Source organism: Bubalus bubalis, chromosome 17 (assembly GCF_019923935.1).
Source record: "Bubalus bubalis isolate 160015118507 breed Murrah chromosome 17, NDDB_SH_1, whole genome shotgun sequence".
Classification (NCBI taxonomy): Eukaryota; Metazoa; Chordata; class Mammalia; order Artiodactyla; family Bovidae; genus Bubalus; species Bubalus bubalis.
The window spans coordinates 21,025,774-21,041,640 of NC_059173.1; the positions used below are offsets into that span (position 1 = coordinate 21,025,774).

At 45.4% G+C, this 15,867-nt stretch overlaps 1 long non-coding RNA gene across 1 annotated transcript; it reads left to right on the plus strand.

The window, feature by feature from the left end:
* Window positions 1-5,066: 5,066 nt before the first annotated feature.
* LOC112579941 lies at window positions 5,067-15,616 on the plus strand. The gene is made up of 2 exons (XR_006545580.2): window positions 5,067-7,416; window positions 12,596-15,616. It is a non-coding gene; the product is annotated as an uncharacterized LOC112579941 (long non-coding RNA).
* Window positions 15,617-15,867: the final 251 nt, after the last annotated feature.

Genomic DNA, 15,867 nt, shown 5'->3' on the forward strand with positions numbered 1-15,867 from the left:
CAATGAATGTGTCGGGGACCTAACATGTGCATTATTTTTTCACCGTACAAATTACAGAGCTACTTTGTTTTATACCTGGCGGCGACACATGCGAATCTTTTCTAATACAAGTCTTAAAATAGTGGGATGATAAGAATCTTTTTAAATCTCTCTCTGTTTCCAGGCCGGGGAAGCTGTGACTTTCTAACATTTAAGTAGGACATGGAGAGTGTTTTAAAGTAAGTTTCCAAAGGGACAGGACTGTATTCCTGGTGGTGGCTGCCAGGGAACATGCGTTGTGCAGAAGGATGACTTTGATAAATATATGGAACAGTATGAAGGGGCCAAGTTTCTGTTCCAGAAAATAGCAATTGTTGGCAGTATAGGTTTAGATTCTACCTTGACTTTCCCTGTCTCCACCTCTTTCCCTCCCTCCAAAAAGATTCTTTTCCTATTTTATATTTTTAACAAGGAAATGAAAAGAATTGGCATGAAATGAATTATGTCTTTCCCAGCATACACTTGTCTTCTGCTTGACAGTGGCCAGGATTCATCCCAGGTGGAGCAGTGGTAAAGAATCCCCCTGCCAATGCAGGAGATGCAAGAGACTTGGGTTCGATCTCTGGGTTAGGAAGATCCCCTGGAGTAGGAAATAGCAGCCCACTCCACTATGCTTGCCTGGAGAATTCCACAGATGGAAGAACCTGGTGGGCTGCAGTCCATGGAGCTGCAAAGAGTTGGACAGAACTGAGCGACTAAGCACAGGACTCGTCACAGCCATGCTTCCTTGTGGAGATGTCCTGTGTTGATGGGTGATGGGGGACCACGTGGGCCAGTGATTGGCAGTCTGTGAGTTTCCATGAGGGTCTGTGTTTGGAGGTTGATGGAGGGTTGTCTACGGTCTCAGGGTTTGAAGTGTGTGCTGATCTGAAGCAAATGTAATAACCCACCATGGGGCAGTCATATATCCTGTTCCTCCCCTAAAACACAGCATCCTTGACTTGAGTCCGAGGAACAACTAACTGGGGGACAAATGTGTATATAGACACTGGTACCCTGGACATCTCAATAAGAATTGATACCCTGTAAGTCCATAAATAGCGACAGAGGTCTAGAAACAATGGTTGTTTTTTAAACTTTTTTTTTTTGGCTGTGCGGCATGTGGAATTTTAGTTCCCTGACCAGGGTTTGAACCTGCACCATCCTGCATTGGAAGCATGGCATCTTAACCCCTGGACTGCCAGGGAAGTCCACAACAGTTAGTTTTTTACAGTCAAAGTATCTGATGGAAGACCTTCAAAGGGTAGAGGTATTGTAAATTCCCAACAGAAGGATAATTTTGCAACAATAGTTTGGAGCCCGAAGGGGGAAAGGTCTGGAGCTAAATGCACAGGGAGTTGGCAGAAATGCAGGCATAAAAATTCAACCTGCAAAGGCCACAGGAGTTTTCCAACCGAAGAGTGATTCTGAGCTGAAGTGAATGAACCAGAACTGAAAGTCTCAATTTCCTTCCTGCATTGTAGGAAAATTGGGACTCTCAGTCCTCTCTGGGTTCCAGTGGAAATAATTGTCTGCTCACTTTCAAATGGTGAATCCAAGAGTGGGACCATTTCATGCCCGAGGCTTTCTCTTGTGTCTCCTCCCATATCTTCTCATCACAGCCTTTTTCCAAGCCAAGCATCACCCAGCCACCCCTGCCCCCACCACTCCATGGTCACAGGGCAATTTTAAGTTCCGTGAAAGTGACTTTGGTATTTGGTTTAGAAAAAAAAAAAATGGCTTATTTAACTCAATTTGAGCCTCCCCCAGGACAGCCCATGAAAAAATGCCAGAGGAAGGTGGGTCTCTGCCTTGATACCCAAGCAATGCAGCCTTGCCCCCTCAGATAGAACAGTGCGCCAGACCCATGGGACTTGAGATTTGGGGTCTGCTTCCAGTCTGCTGTTAAAAATGTCTTATCCTGGGGCTTCCCTGGTGGCTTACTAGTAAAGAATCTGCCTGCCAATGCAGGGGACCCGGGTTCGAGTCCTGATCCGGGAAGATCCTACATGCGGCAGGACAACTAAACCCGTGTGCCGCAGCTACTGAGCCCATGTGCCTAGAGCCTGTGCTCCGCAACAAGAGAAGCCACTGCAGTGAGGAGCTCGTGCCCTGCAATGAAGAGTAGCCTCGCTCACCTGCACTAGAGAAAGCTCGAGCACAGCAATGAAGACTCAGCACAGCCATAAATTAACTAATTAAAAACACAAGTGATTCCTTTTAAAATATTGCCTTGTTCCCTCATCTGACAGATGTGCCAGTAGATGAGGTTAACAGAGAAGTAAGCTCCGTGTTCCTGGGAAGAATAGAACTTTACAAACCGCAGACGCCACGATTAGTTGCATTAAGGTGGGAGCCATGCATGGCAGGCGTCCCTCAGACCCCCATCCCCTCCTCCTGAAACCTCAGTTCATGTCAGTGCAAAGCGGCAGAGGGCTCCTTGCCAGCCTCTGAGAGGGGTCAGAGGTGCCCCGAGAAACAGATCTCTGAAAATAGAATCAGATAGAGGAGATTCAAGTGCTTCTCTGGGACAATTAAGGAAGTCCTGGAAAAATCAATTTGTCCCCATGCTTTTGAAGCTGGCTGTGACAGAGGAAACTGAAATTCTGTTCTTCCAAATGGTAGGAAACCTCTGTGCTCTGGGTGTCTAGTCCTGAAAGAGGCTGTATCTGGGGGAAGTACAGGGGAGGGGGCCTGCCTCTACTCAGGGAACAAATAATAGGGCTCCCAGAGGGCGTGTTTTGGGGATGCTTGGGGGCCAAGTGTTGACATATATACTTTAGGGCTGTGGGCTTTTTTTTTTTTTTTTCTTTTTAAAGTCTTTTATTGAATTTGTTACAATATTGCTTCTGTGGTTTTTTGGCCACAAGGCATATGGTATCTTAGCTCCCAGACCAGGGATGGAACCCTTATTCCCTGCATTGGAAGGTGAAGTCTTAACCGCTGGAGCACCAGGGAAGTCCCAGTGCTCTGGTTTTTAAATGATGTTCTATGATGGTCCTAAGGGGGAGGATGGGGGTGCCCAGGGGCCAGTAATGCCCTTGAACTTGGATGTGGGCTGTAGGGGGACTGCCCTGGGTCTGGGACTTAGGGAGCTGACTCTGTCCAGGCTCTCCCCTCAGAGGACACGAGTCCAAGGGTGGATGTGAGAGGAAGCCCCTCCCCTGCCCCACCCTCATCCCAGCCCTGGCTCCAGACAACTCCTGATACCCGGGACCCCAGATTTCATGTTACCCGGGATCCCAGAATCCCTGCCCAAATATCCTGGGCCTGGGATAGACCACCTTGCTGGTGTGTGGGTCTCCAGATGTGAGGGGTGGCCCACAAGCAGTTTCCAGGGGATGTGAGTGGGGCTGGGTGTGCGGAAGGCTCTTTGTGGTGCAGAATATATGATGTATACCTGCCATCCAGTACAGGTACATGCTGTGTGTGTGTGTGTATGTGTGTGTGTGTGTGTGTATGTATGTGGATATGTGTGGGTGGGTATGTAGTTGAGAGTATATCCTGCTATTTCCACTTCCCTCTGTTAAACATTTTTTTGAAACTTTCTGTATTTTTTGGAGTATACTTGATTAATCATATTGTGTTAGTTTCATGTGTACAGCAAAGGGATTCAGTTTCCATTAAAATTTATTTAAACCAGAAGTTGGGTTTTTCTAATGCCCTGTTGACATCTTTGGAGGTCATTCTATGCATCTCAGTGATTTAAAACTGAGCAGGTGTTAGAATTAGAGTTGGTTCTACAAACATGACCAGGGGTAGAAACACCGGAAAACACTTGGAGAGATGCTGGGCATCACCCAGAGGCAGCGTGCTGTGGTCGCCGCAGTGATTCCCTTGCTCATGAAGGAGGACTCTTTTTTTTTTTTTTTTTGAAGGTTCTTTAACTTTCCATAGGGGCATCCCAGGAATTCAAGTGTGGAATGCTGTATACGCACCTTTTCTGCTCCTCCCATGGGCATTCTAAGATGGGGTTGAGGGGTTTGTGTGGGTTAAGCAAGTGCTGCCTCAGCTTTTGTGCCCCACTTTCTCTATGCCACTGTGGGGTTCAGGGGGTCACCCCGTCTTTAGGCTCCAGAGAGAAGTGACTCCTACAAAGGAAGACTGAGTAGTTTGTGGAATAAGGGGTGTGTTGGGGGAGAGACTTGTGTGTATGTATTTATATTTATGTGTGTGTATGTATGTGTGTATCTGTCTATGTCTATGTGTGCATGAGTATGTGAGTATATATGTGTGTGTGCATGCACATGTGTAGTATCATGAGATTTGTGATCTCTCATCACAGTCTCTAAAATCACAGATCGGACCATTCTGGAGGTGGCATTTTATTTCATTTTAATGTAATTTTTATTTAGTTTTTAAAAATTTAGACCCAGGGCAGCCAAAAATAAATAAATAATTTACAACTTTATGGTTTTTTAGTTTTTGCTTTAGAATATATTATTTTATTCAATCTTTATAACAAGTGTGTGGATAAAATAGTATATTGCTTTATGGTTTTTTTTTTTTTAAATATTGATTTGGCTGCACTGGGTCTTAGGTCCGGCACACAGAATCTTCACTCTTCATTCAGCATGCAGGATCTTTAGCTGTGGCTTGTAAACTCTTAGGTGCAGCATGTGGGATCTAGTTCCCTGACCAGGGATAGAACCTGGGTTACATTGGGAGCATGGAGTCTTAGCCACTGGACCACCAGGGAAGTTCCTTTTAAAAAAACATTTGTGGAGGTGGCATTTGAAAGATCACCTTATCCACTTCCTCTTTTAGGAACTAAGTACCAGAGTGAGGAAGTGACTGTCCAAAGTCACCCCTGAATCAGAGCCCAGAGCCCTTTAGTTCAGTTCAGTTCAGTTGCTCAGTCATGTCCAACTCTTTGCGACCTCATGAATCGCAGCACGCCAGGCCTCCCTGTCCATCACCAACTCCCGGAGTTCACTCAGACTCACGTCCATCGAGTCAGTGATGCCATCCAGCCATCTCATCCTCTGTCGTCCCCTTCTCCTCCTGCCCCCAATCCCTCCCAGCATCAGAGTCTTTTCCAATGAGTCAACTCTTCGCATGAGGTGGCCAAAGTACTGGAGTTTCAGCTTTAGCATCATTCCTTCCAAAGAAATCCCAGGGCCGATCTCCTTCCCGCCCCAACCCTGAGAGAAGCCTCACGATCCTTCAGGCAACATCGATGGTTGAAGAGAGAAGCTGACATAGTACATCTCAGGAGTAATTTTTAACTTACTAGGGCTCTGCTTTGTTAATTTCCCAGACAAACTGGCTTCTGTCTGTTTCGGTTGCAAATGACAGAAACCCCAACTGGGTTAAGCACTAAAAATAATTTGTCTCATCTCTCTGCAACTGCTGACTTTGAGCATAATTGGAAATAGGGGTCTAAACTATATAAGTAGGATGCTCTTTTTTCCCCCTCTCTTTTTCTTCCTAATTCTTGGCCCCATCTTTTCCTTATTGAGTCCATCCTTGAGCTTTTCCTGGTGCCCCTGGCACTTTCACCCCTGGCGGTCACAAGATGGCAGCACCAGATCTAGTGCTTCAGAAAAACAAAACAAAACAAAAAAACAGAGGAAGTTCCTTGGTCCCAGCATGCCCATCCACATCCCAGTGGCTTCTCATTGGCTCCTATTCAGTCACATGACCACCCCCTGAACCAATCACTGTGGCCTTGGGTCCCTGGATCCCTGCAGGAAACCCCATCTGTATCCTTTATTATTGGAGTTAGTCAGGGACTGACACCATAGAAGGAAATTAAGAGCCTTTCCAAAAGAAAATGCATGAAAGTTGGGCAGCAAAAGCATCAGCTCTCTGCTTGATCAAATCCTATTATGATAAAATAAGGATATTTAAAGGCTCTCAAATTTGCCTAAACCAGGGGGTAGCCCAGGCCTTTGTTCACTGATCTACCTGCATGAGCGATGACCTTGATTTCCTAGGTCCATAACATTGACCCCAGGTCTCCATGTTCTTTGAAATTTATAAAACCTTTTCACATCCAGGGTGGGGCCTGAGGGCAAAAAATAAAATTGCTTGTTTAATTAAATCAATTACTTAATATTCTAAAGCTTTATGATGATGTAAAGCACAAGTTTTATATACAGGGCACAAGAGGTTTTAATAGACTTGACTTGTGTTCCAAATTAAAACAATGTTAAATTCTTGAGTAACCCTAGCAGGGAGAAAGAAAGAAAAAAAAAGAAAGAAAGAAAGAAAAGAAAAACCCTCTTATTTCCAAATCACTACCAGTGGAATTTTAAAAATTATTTACACACTTAGCCATGAGTCCCTTTATACATGATGGGTTTGGCAGGAAGGTCTGAAGCAATAATTTAAAACAGAGGTTGGGAATGTATATAAGGAACTCCCCCTCTTTTCAAAAATAAATGTACCGTTAGATCCACAAAGAGGTGACTTTTCCTAAGAAAAGACCATAACTCAGAGCCGGGGGCCTGTGGGTGCTGTCTGAGTTAAGCTGACAACACAATGTGCTTACTTTCTGTGGATTCTAGAATGAAGGGAACGATGATTCCTTAGGTGCAGTGGAAAGAAAAACCGATCCCTTGTCACAGATTATTTCGTTTGATTTTAGTCCGGACTTACATGCTTTGATGGAATTCTGAATACATGGCGGTGTTTTGTGGTTTGTTTGCTTAACTGACCACTCATTATCTTTTGAACTTTTTGAGAAAATGGCTTAAGGTATGTGGAAGCTTTTTTTTTTAATATTTATTTTATTATTTATTTGGCTGCGTCAAGCCTTTGGCAAGTGGCATCTTCATTGCAAAGAGTCAGGCACGACTTAGAGACTGAACAACAACGTCTCTTTGTTGCAGTGCAGGCTCTGTGTTGCGGTGTACAGATTCTCTATCTGTGGCACTTGGGCTCTAGAGTGCACGGACTCAGTAGCTGCAGACCATGGGCTTAGTTGCCCTGAGGTATATGGGATCTTAGTTCCCCGACCAGGGATCAAACCTGAGTCCCCTGCTTTGGAAGGTGGATTCGTAACCACTGGACCACCAGGAAAGTTCCTCTACTGAACTTTATATTGAGTTTTGTTCTAAAATAACAAGAAGACTCCATCCTCTGCCCAAGGATGTAGACATCCCAAAGACAAACGACTGTGTCACGGATGAAGGGGCTAGGTCACCAGGTCCTTTCCAGTAAGGGAAGGGGTCAGTGTTGAATGGCTATTTGGTAATACAGAAATGGATTGGAAAGACTGCCAGCAGGGAAGGAAGAGATAGATAGTCTCAAAGCCCCTAAACTGTTCTTGTTGCCTCTCAGAGTGAGCGTCTGGAGGGGATGCTGCCCAGGGCCCCATCTATGTCTCTCAGTTGGCCATTGACTCGCTCACCTTCTAGCTGCCACTGCCTGAAACCTCTTCTCCGAAACCTGGTAGGTCGCTTTGCCCAGCCAGCAAGCTGGAAGTGCTGGGGGATCTCCACCCAGTCAGAAGCCCTCAATGTCTCTGGGCAACTGATGTATAAATCCTTAGTTCCTTCCCTCCTCAGGTAGCCTAACCCTTCTTTCAAAAAAAAAAAAAAAAAAGAACTTTTCTATTTTAGAATAACTTCTTTAGACTTACAGAAAAGTTGCAAAATAGCACAGAGAGTTCTCATATACTCTTCACCCAGCTTCCCCTGATATTGAAATCTTACACATTTATTCAAAGATCAAAACTAGGAAATTGATGTTAATAGGATGCGATTAACTGAACAACAAACCTTACCCGATTTTCACAAGTTTTTCCACTAATGTCTTTTTACTGTTCCAAGATCCCTCCTGAGATCTCACAGTGCAGTGAGCTGGGGGGGTCTCTTTGGTTTCTTCTAACCTTGTGACAGTGTCTGTCTTTTCTGGTCTGGCCTGACCTTGACATTTTTGAAGAGTGCAGGTCAGTGATTTTTGAGAACGGCCCTCGGTTTGTGTTGTCTGATGTTTTCCCATGTTTAAAACAGAGATACATTCACGTTTAAGTGTATTTAAGATGTGTCTCAATTTAAATTTAGAGATTTAAAATGAGATACATTTAATTATTTATTTATTTATTTTATTGGCTGCGCTGTGTGGCTTGGGCGATCTCAGTGGTCAGACCAGGGATCAAACTGGTGCCCCCTGCAGTGGAAGCATGGAGTCCTCACCACTGGACTGACAGGGAATTCCCTAACATGAGATTCACTTTATTTTCATTTATTTATTTTTTAAAGAGTATTTATTTATGTGGCTGCTCTGGGTCTTAGTTACGGCCCACAGGATCTTTGGCTGTGGCATGCGAACTCTCAGCCGTGGTATGTATGATGTAGTTCCCTGACCAGGGATCGAACCCCAGTCCCCTGCATTGGCAGGTCAGTGTCTCAGCCAGTGGACCATCAGAGAAGTCCCGAGATACATTTTAAAATGAGATACATTTTTGGCAAGAAAGCCAGAGGGACAGTGTTGAGTTGTTCTCTGTGGCATCATAGCCAAGGCAAATGTGGTCCATAAGTCTTCCTGCTAGTGATGTTAACCTTGATCCCTTGGTTAAAGTAGCAACTTTCTCCCTTGTAACATCACCGTTTTCCCTTTGTAATGAATAATGCTACTGGGGGAGACCCTTGGAGACCTGGCAAATATCCTGTTTCTCCTCAAACTTTGGCCCAATGATTGTAGCATCCACTGGTGGGTCTTGCCTGTGGCAGTCAGGATTTGGGGAAGAACTCTGTAATAGCACATTATTTTCCACAGTAAGTTGTAGGAATAGTCACATTGTGCTGTGCTGTGCTTAGTTGCTCAGTCATGTCAGACTCTTTGTCACCCCATGGACTGGAGTCTGCCAGGCTCCTCTGTCCATGGGATTTCCCAGGCAAGAATACTGGAGTGGGTTGCCATGCTCTACTCCAGGGGATCTTCCCAACCTAGGGATCGAACCCAGGTCTCCCGCATTGCAGGCAGATTCTTTACCATCTGAGCCACCAGAGAAGCCCAAGAATACTGGAATGGGTAGCCTATCCCTTCTCCAGGGGAACTTCGTGACCCAGGAATCTAACTGAAGTCTCCTGCATTGCAGGTGGGTTCTTTCCCAGCAGAGCTACTTGAGAAGCTGTCACACTAAGCTGGATAAATAAAAACCATGTCACATTACAGTGACCTGGCTCAGGTTTTGATGCAGATGAGTGATGAGGAAACTTTTAGTGTTCAGCCCTGTTTGGATTTCAGATCTGTGGGTAAAGGGTTGTGGATTTGTATCTTCTTTCCTGACATTAGAAGCGAGGCTGATCTGGGAAACTGGCAGTATGATTCCTGCTTTGCTGAAAAGTGTGCATCTGATCTTTGACCAGATCAAGCAGAATCTGGTACAAAATGTTGCTTCTCTGTTTCTTGGAAGCCAAGTTGTGCTTTTGGAGTGGGGAAGAGGAATACCTTTGTGGTAGGGGATGTGGGTGAGCTGGAGAGATACAGAACCAAAAGTTGAAAGTCATTGCGGGTTTGTCTTCCCTCCTCCCAGAGTCAGGCCAGATTCCCTGGAGCTGGTACAACCTCCCCTCCCCCAACCACCACCACCTTTATCATCCCTCTGGATTTAAGGCATCTAAGGTACCCTAGAATGGCCCTGTTTCCTTGGAGGGTGTCTCAGAAATGGAGAAGCGATTTGGCAAAGAAAGGGCTACTTCACTGCAAGGAAACACACACACCCACTGTCCATTTCTTTTCATTTAACCCCACAGTCCTCCAAAGGGTGTGCACTGGGGACTAAAATTCATTCGGCACCATTTAGAGGAGAACGGACTTGAAACATATAAATGGAACTTTGAAAACATAATGGAACACAGATCCTTCTCTTGCAGAAAAGACGTTTTAAATAAGAGGTCTTTCAGGTTCCCCCCTCCTGCCTCCATCTGATTTATAGGTTTGTGATTAACCATGACATTGACCAGTCAGATCCAAAGTGGACGCTGCTGGAGGTTCACTGGGGCCAGGCGGGCAATCTTGTCACAGAATCAGCAAGTCAGCGCTTGTATTCATCCCCTGCCTCAGCTGTAACAAATTGCTGTGACTTAGAGGCTTAAACCAACATGCATTTATTACCTTGCGGTTCTGGAAGTCCGAAGTCTGGAAATGGGTCTCACTGAGCTAAATGGGTCTCACCTGCTGAGGTGTCAGCAGGGTTGGCTCCAAAGTTGTAGGGGAGAATCTGTCTCTTGACTCTTCCTGCTTCTAGAGCCTGTCCTGTCCCTTGGCTCGTGACCCCTTCCTCCATCTTTAAAGCCAGCAATGGCCATTTGAGTCTTTTCTCATGCCATGTCCCTCTGGCCTTCTCTTCTTCCCTTTTCCATCTTTTAAGAACTCTTATGATTACAATGGCCCCAACTGGACAGTCCAAAATTATGTTGTTGTTGTAAGGTCAGTTGATTAGCCACCTTAATTCCACATGTAAACTTAATTCCTCTTTGCCCTGTAACCTAACAGATTGACAGGCTTGGGGAGTACTCCATGGACATCTTTGGGAGGCTGCTATTCTGCCTCCCCAAGGTGGAATGAACGAGTCACACGAGAGGACAGAAAGCCTCCGGCAAGGAGGTGAGAGACTACTATGTACCCAGGAAAATTCACCAGAATAATAGCTAACGTTTATTAAATGCTTACCATGAACTTGACCCATTTCAGACTTTATCTCATTTAATTCTGTGAAGTGGATACTATTATTCTACCCATGTTACAGAGGAGGAAAAGCAGAGGCTTATGAAATCAAATAAATTAGCTAATTCAATTTTAATAGTCACATGTGGTCCATCGACAGATGAATGGATAATGATGTGGTACATATATGCATGGGCTTCCCTGATAGCTCAGTTGGTAAAGAATCCGCCTGCAATGCAGGAGATCCCAGTTTGATTCATGTATTCCATATACATAATGGAATACTACTCAGTCATAAGAAAGAACAAAATAATGCCATTTGCTGCAACATGGATGAACCTAGAGGTTATCATGCTGAGTGAAGTAAATCAGACAGAGAAAGACAAATACCAGATGATATCATTCATATATGAAATCTAAAAAAGTGATACAAATGAACTTACTTAAAACAGAAATGTACTCACAGACATAGAAAACAAACTTATGGTTACCAAAGGGGAAAGGAGGGAGGGATAAATTAAGAGTTTGGGATTAACAGATACATACTACTATGCATAAAATAGGTAAACCATAAGGACCTCTGGATAGCACAGGGAACTATCCCCAATATCGTCCAATAACCTATAATGGAAAAGAGTGTGAAAAAGAATATATATAAACTGTAAACCAACAATGTTGTTAGGTTGCTAAGTCCTGTCTGACTCTTTGAGGCTCCATGCACTGCAGCACACCAGGCTCCTCTGTCCTCCACTATCTCCTGGAGTTTGCTCAAATTCATGTCCACTGAGTTGGTGTTGCTATCTAACCATCTCATCCTCTGCCGACCCCTTCTTTTGCTTTCAATCTCTCCCAGCATCAGGGTCTTTTCCAGTGAGTCAGCTTTTTGCATCAGGTGGCCAAAGTATCGGAGCTTCAGCTTCAGCAACAGTCCTTCCAATGAATATTCAGGTTTGATTTCCTTTAGGATTGAGTGGTTTGATCTCCTTGCATTCCAAGGGACTCTCAAGAGTCTTCTCCAACACCACAGTTCAAAAGCTTCAATAAAAAAAAGTTACATATGGCTAGAGGCTACCGTAAAGAGCAGTGCAGCTGATAAATTAAAATTAATTAAATCAAAACTGAGCATAAATTAATTAAAGTGTGGGCTAGCCAATGTCTCAAGTGCTCCACACACAGCCCAACCTGGATGCAAACCATTTCCTCAGCTCCAGAAAGTTCTGCCAGGCAGCACTGCTGGAGAGAGTAAACATCTTTCCCAACATCAGACAATTAGATAGCAGGAGAGTCAGGGTTTGAACACACTGCCTTTGGTTCAAGAACATGAGCTTGGAACCACCGTGTTAGATGGATACTTGGCATCCACTTCTGTCATGGGGGATTGAAATGCCTCGTACGCTGGGTACAACTTTTTACATCTTTGTCCATCTGCATTGAGCCCCTTCTTATGAATACATGGTTTCTGGTTCAAATGCATTTTGGCATTTTCATTCAGCCTTTGAGTACTTGCACCTGCTTGAGTTCACTGCAGAAAGCAAACGGGTCACCAAGGCTGTTCAGCACCCCCATTAGCTGCCTGGCACAAACTGGGCACTGCCATCTTTCCCTTGCCCTTTTTCTTTGTGTGTGTGTGTTCCAGTGCTGGATATTGTCAGATGTTTTTATTTTTATTTATTTTGCTGCATTGTCCAGCTTACAGGATCTTAGTTCCCGGACTAGGGATCAAACCCAGGCCCCAGGCAGACCACCAGGGAACTCTCCTCCCCTGCTCTTTCATTAGCCTTCCGAGGGTGGACGGAAGCCTTCCAAGGGGAAGGACGTAGAGAGCCGAGGAGGATCACATCCAAGGAAAGAACAAGTTTTTATCAAGCTCCTTGCCCTGTAGTGTTGGCTACGTCAGAGGTGGTGGTCTGCTGATCTCTGTGTGGACACTCATCCGGTTTTTCTCTGACTTTTTCAGTGGAAATTTGCCAAAGAAGATGACCTGTTTGACTGTAAGAATAGCAACAACTTGTACTCAGAGGACACCTGGAATGTACCATGGCTCTAAGTGTGCCCATGAATGAAACTGTCACGCCCTGAGGCAGAAGTTCCATCTCCAGTTTCCAGATGGAGACACTGAGCTTTTCAGCCCCTCCCTGGGGTCACAGCTAGGAGTGATGGTTTAGGATTCAAACCCAGACTGCTTAGCTTCAAGTTCTGGGCCCTTCACCCTGTGCAATTTTTCCCCGACATCTTTTTAAAAAATTAATCAATTAATTCATTTGTTATTATCATGTTTTGGTTGTGCTAGATCTTCATTGTGGTGGCTTTTCTGGTTGCAGATCACAGGCGCTGTAACTCAGGCTTCAGTGGTTGTGGCACACGGGCTTAGTTGCTCCACGGCATGTGGACTCTTCCCAGACCAGGGATTGAACCCTTGTCCCCTGCATTGGTGGGTGGATTCCTATCCAGTGTACACCAGGGAAGTCTCCCACTGTGTCTTGAATGTCACCCAGAGGTCATTTTGTTTCATTTCTCAAGTGCATGGCACTTGTGGATGGAACTGGAGGACCAGTCTGCCTGGTGTTAGCGAGGGTGCTCCCCTCTACAGGTGAGCTGGGCTACAGAAGGCGTGGCTGGTGAGCCCAGGCCTGTCCGCTGTCTCAAGGTGCCCTCTACCCTTTCCTCCTGGGTCTCTGCTCTGGGCCCCTGGAGGTCTCTGGGCAGGAGCAGCCTTGCCTGTGCCAAGCTCCAGGTTCCAGGGAGTGGAAGTGATGTGTTTCCTGCATCAAGGAGGAAAACCAGAGGTGGAAGGAATGAGAGGAACTGTGTCCCACCTAGCCTTTCATGCTCCGAGCCTTGAACAAGCGGGGACCAGATAAAGGCAGACTTCATCAGGATGCTCTCACACTGGGCCACCCAACCCCAGGGCTCCCAAGGATGCAACCCAGATGACATGCATGTTATGGGTACCTCATGCTTCCTGGCTGGCTCAGTGGTAAAGAACCCATCTGCCAATGCAGGAGACGAGGATTCGATCCCTGGGTGGGGAAGATCCCCTGGAGGAGGAAATGGCAACCCACTCCAGTATTCTTGCCTGGAAAATCCCATGGACAGAGGAGCCTGGCAGGCTACAGTCCATGGGGTAGCAAAGAGTTGAGCACAGCTAAGTGACGGAGCGCGCGTGCACGCACGCACGCGCGCGCGCACACACACACACACACACACACACATGCCGCTTTAGCCACTGGCTTCATTACCACCCCCTGTTATCCAGGCCTCTGGGATATTTCTCTTCACTCCAAGAAAGCTCCTTTTGTGCTGCTGTGAATTCCCAACCACAAGGGCCAGTGTACAGAACAAACAAATCAGCCTGAGGCAGACAGAACTTTCCAGAATTCCTGGCCTGGCCAGACCAGCTCCTTCCTGAGCAGTGCAGTGCATGCCACATTTCACAGTTTACAAAATGACTTTTTTTTTTTTTTTGGGTTTTCACAAGGAAATTTTTCCAAGAAAGTTTTGAAAAAGATAAATGATGCTCCCACAGGATTTCATGGAAAATGTTCACCCGACTTTCTGAATTGCCTCTGGGAGTCCAATTGGGGCTGGCATGTCCCTGTGGGCTGAAGGACAATTGTCCAGCCTCCAGGGGAAAGTTTCCGGCTGCCTGACAAGGACTGAAATGCTGTCCAGAAGGACAGAGAAAATATTTATTTTCAGCCTCGGGCGAAAATCTTAAATTCATAAATGTGTGAATTCCAGAGTCACAGAAGCAAAGTGTAAATTGTTCAGGATTGTCTGTATTCTGCAGATAGATTGTGCAATGAGAGTGTTGAAACCAGAATGATAGGAATGAGAGAGATGCAGTTTATCTTATAAGAGTCATGCTTAAATAAATACTGGGGAACATTCAGGGCTATTTAAAATAAGACGTGGAGTTCTACCATGCGGCCACCTGACGCTGACTTCCCACTGCTGTTTCTACTTCCACTCTTGCCGTGTTTTGGCTCTGCTTCCATCTCTGGTATTTTCTTTCAGTTCATTTACTGTTCAAACAGCCCTTGATTTTCAGGTCACTTTCCGTATTTAACCTTAACCCTTTCTTCCCCCATCTGTTAATCCAGAAAGCGCTTCACTATTGCTCTTTTTTCCTACTTACACTGAGCTGAATTTTTTTTTAAATCTTAAAAGATGTCTTTAACCATTCAGAAATGTACAAAAATGACAAAGAATTAAGAGGAAAACAAACCCACAGGAATGGTTCAGGTCTCATATAATTCCTGCTCACATTAAAAAAGTCCTAAATTTTATAAACACTTGAAAGCGCAAACAGTACAAAGAAGTGCAACGTGGAAGATGAACATCTCCCCTCTTTCGTGCAGACCCTCCTTTCTTGGGCTGCTTGATTTAGCAAAATAAGGCACAGGATATCCAGTTCAATGTGAATTGCAGATAAACAGTATTTTTTTTTAAATTTATTTATTTGATAGTTGTGTCACGTGAACTCTGAGTCATGGCCTGTGGGATCTAGTTCATGATCAGGGACAGAACCCGTGCCCCCGTGCATTGGGAGCACAAAATCTTAGCCACAGGACCACCAGGGAAGTCCATAAACAACATTTTTTTTTTTTTTAGTATAAGTATATCCTGCATATTGCCTGGGACACACTTATGCTAAAAATTCTTTTGTTGGGGCGCGCGGCGGGACGGCGGCGGGACGGCGGGGACGGGTGCTGGCCTACAGACCCAGCATGAGCGAAGTTCCCTGCAGAAAACGTGATGACTATCTTGAATGGCCTGAGTATTTCATGGCGGTGGCCTTCTTATCAGCACAGAGGAGCAAAGATCCAAATTCCCAGGTCGGTGCCTGCATGGTGAATGCAGAAAACAAAATCGTGGGCATCGGATACAACGGGATGCCAAATGGGTGCAGTGATGACCTCTTGCCTTGGAGGAGGACAGCAGAGAACATCCTGGATACCAAGTACCCTTACGGCATTCTGGAAGCATCTGGGGTGAGAGCTACAGCAAACGGCTGCCGATGGCAGCAACACAGAAGGAATACGCATCTGTGCGTGTGGACAAATTAATAGAGAACAGGCTTTATACCTTCCTCTCCTTCCAGCGATTCAAATCTGCTCCAGTTCTGAGATGTATGAACCAGATGGAGATGGTACACACAGGCAGGAGGGGACAGTTGAAGAGTGTTTCATCCACAAACAAATGAGAAAAAGGTTGGCGGACAGCAAT